Source organism: Macaca thibetana, chromosome 1 (genome assembly GCF_024542745.1).
Source record: "Macaca thibetana thibetana isolate TM-01 chromosome 1, ASM2454274v1, whole genome shotgun sequence".
In the NCBI taxonomy this organism is placed as follows: Eukaryota; Metazoa; Chordata; class Mammalia; order Primates; family Cercopithecidae; genus Macaca; species Macaca thibetana.
Genome location: NC_065578.1, coordinates 89,879,015 through 89,884,794, shown reverse-complemented (window position 1 = coordinate 89,884,794; position 5,780 = coordinate 89,879,015). Strand labels below are relative to the sequence as shown.

Here is a 5,780-nt window from a genome sequence, read left to right as displayed (position 1 = left end):
AAGGGACAAACCACACGTAAACTATAAACTGTTCTTCAGCATTTTTGCAATTTATATGTATTAATCTGAATTGGCTGAAAGCTGTTACTTTCTTACTTGAGTCATTTTTTCCATGTCACATGTCATTAGTAGTGTCCCTCAGTGGGCCTTTCCATGTAGAATGAACGCTTCAGTTTTTAAGGCACAATGTAAAACCGTATTCACTCAAGTTATCTTAAGATGTGTTAAGAGAGCAGCTTGCATTGGTAAGAATCAAAAGATGCATTGACAAGATTCGTTTTCTTTTCAATGCGAAGCCATAAGGGTTTGTTGTTTTTAAGGAGGAACTTATGATAAGCTAAAAGAGTTATTACCTGCGTTAGAATGACAGCTGGCTTGTCTAACTTGCTTCATTTATTCAACAAATATTTAATGAGAGCATATTTAATGAGGATCTGAGGATAGGAAAATAAAAGAAGTAGTATAAAAATGTTCATAATCAGAGGAGAGGTACCAAGTGAAATAATGAGACTTCGGTAAAAAAGGGGGCAAAAATGTTTCAGAAAGAAAGAATGATCACTTAAAGCCAGGAGTCTTAGACAAGCCTGGGCAACAAGGCAAGACCCTGTCTCTAAAACAAAATAAAAATATTAGCCTGGCGCAGTGGTGTGCACCTGTAGACTCAGCTACTTTGGGAGGTTGTGGTGGGAGGATTGCTTGAGCCCAGAAGTTTGAGGCTACAATGAGCTATGATTGAGCCACTGAACTCCAGTCTGGGTGACAGAGCAAGATCCTGTCTCAAAAATAAAAAGAAAAGAAAAAAAGACAGAGGAAACAACATAAGCTTGGCGTGATAAAACTGGGAGCTGCAAGTATTTGGAGTGGTAGGTTTGTGTATTGCGGTGAGGGGGGGAGAAAAAGTGGAGACAGTGGTAGATGAGACAGGCAGAGGCCACAACTGTGTGATATGCCAAGTAATTTAGACCTTATTCTGAAGAAGACAAATAGCTATTGAAGGGTTTTAAGTAGGAGAATGATCTGATCAAACTGGGGAATATTGACAGACCACTCTGGAAATTGTGTGGAATTTAGATTCAAGAGATACTAGATGCAGAGAGTTAGTAACAAGGATTAGAGTGAGCTGGGAGAAGTATAAATACTGTGTGTGTTCAGGCAGAGTAGATGGTACGTTGGATATAGATTTGTGAGGTACTTAGGAGATAGAATTGACAGCATTTGGTTTGGTGATTAGAGGTAAGAAGTGAGAGAAAAGGTGGAGTCTTCTATGACTTCCAGGTTTCTGACTCAAGAGACCTGATGAAGGGTGGTCAGACTAGGAAATAGAAGAACTGAAACGTGTTTAATGGTGGTGCCAGTCACGGTTGAGATAATCAGATTGGAAGCTTAGTTCTGGACTTGTTGAGTTTTAATTTTATGTGTCTAACTATCAGGAGATAATTTTAGGTAAGGGATACAGATTTGGGAATATTTCATTTCTAATGGTAGCTAATGCTTCAGATAAAAATACACTACTTAAAAAGTGTCCTTTTAATATTTTGTTTTTAAATGGGAAAATACATGCATATGGTAAAAAAATTAGATGGATGCAATAAAACACAAGTCTTTCTCCCATCCCAAGTCCGCAATTCCTTTCTCCAGATTTAGGTATTGTTAACAGTTTTCAGAAATGTACTTGACATTTTCTTTCCAAGTACAAGCATATATATTTGTGTGTATATGTAGGTGGAAATGTCTTACATACATACATGTTTTAAATAGAAATGTTAGTCTGTTATATTTATCCTTCTGTACCTTATTTTTTTCACTTTTCAGCATACCCTGAAGATTATGTCATATGGACACATATAGATCTACTTCATTCTTTGTAATGGTTTTGTAGTATTGCATTTCACACAGGGACCTAGTTTTCTTAAACCAGATTTTTTTTTTTTTTTTACTGATTTTTTAAATATAGTTTTCATGCTAAACAATGCTTCAGTGAACATCTTTGCACATGTAGCTTGGGTTGGAGTATTTCCCTTTTTTATTATTGGTGCTGAGCTAGAAACTAATCTGAGAGAAGGCACATTGTATTAAAAAACCTGAAAAACTACTCCTCACTCTGATTGGAATCAGACTTGTGTGCCTTACTCTCTATTTACTGTAGGGATGCTAAGGTGATGAGGTGACTCTTTTTTTAAAAAAATGGGAACCACTCAAACTGTGTCCTCTCTTACTCTCCCAGAGAAGAACGATCATCAACGGCCAATGGCAGTCGCAGCGAAGCAACACCAAGATCCGGGCTCATGCTCAGGAGAGAACGCTGCGCCTCCTGCTCATGGTTTTCGGTGCTCTGCACGTTCACAGAAACTTCTCTGGTAGTGCACTGTAGGAATGATCCCTGAAAGTATAGTCTTGATGAAGTGACTCTTAATCGGGATTCTCCCCATGTCAGTATGTGCAGGTCTTCTCTTCTGGGCTAGTAGGTTTCCCCCATAGAAACATTTCAGACATTCTACCTGGGAATGGGAGGCTGTTGCTAGACTTTGGGTTGCTCAACAGGATAAGGGCACTGTGGGCCTTATTCTTGTAGACGAGCGGAATGCCTGTACTTCGTTGCTTCACTGATGTCTTCAGCGATGCCAGCGTCCCTGAATCTGGGACCTCTTCGATTCAACATCATCAAGAAAATCTCTTATCTAGGGTTGAGGGAGCAGTTGCATGGCTCCGTGGAATGTGGGAGAAATTCTGGGATTTGAACTGCTCTTTATATCACTGCCTTTCAAATTTTAAGGGGTTTACAGAGCACTTGGGAATCTTGTTAAAGTGTAGGCCTGATTGGGTAGGGACGGAATCAGGGATGGGACCTGAAATTCTGCATTTCTAACACACTTTGAAGAGTGCCTATGCTGCTGGCCCACAGGCTTTGGCTAACAAAGTTTTGGCTAAACTATCAACCCAACTTCTCTTGAATTCTGACGCTTTCCTAGGGTTCTGGGGACATGAATAAAGTCACATTTTCTTGATTTTTCCCTCTGCAGTCTCAGGCTGTAGGGTTTTCAGTTGTGTGAAATGAGTTATAATTTGTTCGTATTAAAGTGAGATAGAAAGATATCCCTCTCCTGTTTTTGTCTCGTTTCCTGTTCTCTTTGTCCTTGTGGATTCAGAGCTTCTGATTCCTCTTTTGTTATTTTAATAGAGTAAAAGAGGAAACAGAGATAAATACGTGAGTTCAAGTTGCCAAATTTTCTTATTTTAGATAATTGCAGGCATCCGAAAAGCATTTTTTATGACTGTAAAATTCTATAGAAGTATTCATTAAGAGATTACTTGTTGAGCAAACTAGGAGGTAATGGTAAAAAGTCCCTTTCCATTCTTGTATCAGGCATATAACTTGTATTCATCAGGTGAATAGTCGGGTTACTACAAAACCTTGAAGAATAGGCAAAGGGTGAAAATGCATGCAAAGTATTAATATGGTGAATTTGGGTAATTGGGGATTCAGTCATAGCCAGTTTACTGTTGCAGACCTATAGGAATTTCTTCATGTTGAATGTTGGAATAATACAACTCTAGTTCTGACTGAATTTGGAACTAGAAGTTTGGCCATGACTAGATGGTAGCAGAGAAGCAACCATAAGATATGAGATGTAAAATAGTCTGCATCTATCAATCCTCTATCTACATACCTACCTACTGATCGTCTATTATTCACATATATATATGCATACATATCACCTCCAGATGTAGAACCACATATTCTAAAATTTATGCACTTGCAAGCAAATACAAATTATATTCTTATTTTTTTTTTTTTACGAAAAACATAGCTATTAAATACACTGTTCTACATTAATTTTTCCATAGCAGTATTTGGAATGTTTCCTCATTTTTTAAAATTATGCAGTATTCCACTATATAAATGGACCATAGTTAACTCACCTCCTGTTGGATAGCTATGTCTGCATTGTCTCCAATATTTTGCTCTTAGAAATATTGCTGAAATCAATATAATTTCACATACATGCTGATGGATCTTTAAGGTAAATTTTCTGGTTTGGAATTTCAAGGTCGGGGGATATGTATTTATAGATATTGCCAATTACCAATTGTTCTTTATAAGGGCTAGACACAGTTAAACCTCTGCTTGCAATGTTTGAGAGTACCTGTTACCCCATAGAGAATACATGAACAGTTCTAGATTTTTGCCAATATGATAGGTATTCTTTAAAAAGGCATTTTTTTGTTTGTATAAATGAGATAGAACATCTTGTCATATATTTAAGAGCTACTTGTATATTTTTTTCCGGAATTAACTATTCATTTTTTTTCCAGTTTTTCCACTGGATTTTCTTTTCATAGATTTCTTGGAACTTAAAAAAATCATTTAAAATTAAATGTTTTTAAAATTACACTTGTAATTTTCTCTTTTTTTAAAAAAAATCTAATTTTAGGTTCAAGAGTACATGTGCAGGTTTGTTACATAAGTAAATGGCATATCATGGAGTTTCAGTGTACGTATTATTTCATTTCCAAGTGATAGGTATAATACCCAGTAGGTAGCTTTTTGATCCCCTCCCTTTTCCCACCCTCTACATTCCAGTCGGCCCCAGTGTGTGTTGTTCCCTTTGTTATGTCCATGTGTTGTTGTGTAGTTCCCACTTACAAGTGAGAAATGTGGGATTTGGGTTTCTGTTCCTACATTAGTTTGCTTAGGATGATGACGTCCAGCTCCATCCATGTTGGTGCGAAAGACATGATCTCATTCTTTTTTATGGCTGTGTAGTATTCCATGGTGTATATGTAGCACATTTTCTTTATCCAGTCTATCATTAATGGGCATTTAGCTTGATTCCACGTCTTTCCTATTGTGAATAGTGCTCCAAGAAACATAGACATGCCTGTGTCTTTATGGTAGAATGATTTATACTTCTTTGGGTTTATACCCAATAATGGGATTCCTGGGTTAAATGGTAATTCTGTTTTAAGCTCTTTGAGGAATCACCACACTGCTTTCCACAATGGCTGAACTAATTTACATTCCCACTAGCAGTGTATAAGCATCCCTTTCTCTCCGTAACCTCACCAGCATCTGTTATTTTTTAACTTTTTAATAATAGCCATTCTGACTGGTGTGAGATGGTATTTTATTGTGGTTTTGATTTGCATTTGTCTAACGATTAGTGTTGAGTGGAAATCTTTATATATTAGGGAGATACGGCAGACACACCCTAATCCCCATTGAGTAATGCTCTTGTGTAAACCCCTCTCCTCCAATGAGGGCAGAATCTGTGACTTCTAATTAGGAGAATATGGCAGACGTGAGGGGATTTTTGTAGTTGTAATAAAAGTTCCTAACCAGCTGACTTAAAGTTAATCAAAAGGGAGATTACCCTGGGTGGGTCCGACCTAACCAGGTGGGCTCTATGAAAAAGGGTCTAGAGGTCAGAGACCGGAAGTAGCAGAAGCTTGTTCTCTTGGTTGCTGGTGTTGAGGCTAACTGCCAGGACTTCTGCCAGTCACAGGAGGGAATTTGGAAGCGGATCTTTCCCTAGTCAAATCTCCAGGTGAGAACACAGCTTTTACATTTTGAGTCACAAGTAAAAAGACTTCCCTCATTCTAAGAATCTAAAATATTTTCCTGTGCTTTCTTTTAGAAATTGTGGGGTTTTACTTTTGTATATTTTCTGACCTTTGATCCATTTGGAATTTAATCTGACTGAAAGTGTAGGGTGTGATTAAATGTTTGCTTTTTTCCAGATGGACGTCCAGATACCTCAACACCCCTTATTTTGTAGTCC

At 37.6% G+C, this 5,780-nt stretch overlaps 1 pseudogene; it reads right to left on the bottom strand.

Moving 5' to 3' along the window:
- Positions 1 to 2,190: 2,190 nt before the first annotated feature.
- On the bottom strand, positions 2,191 to 2,396 carry LOC126944304 (uncharacterized; annotated as a pseudogene).
- Between the last annotated feature and the right edge of the window lie 3,384 nt (positions 2,397 to 5,780).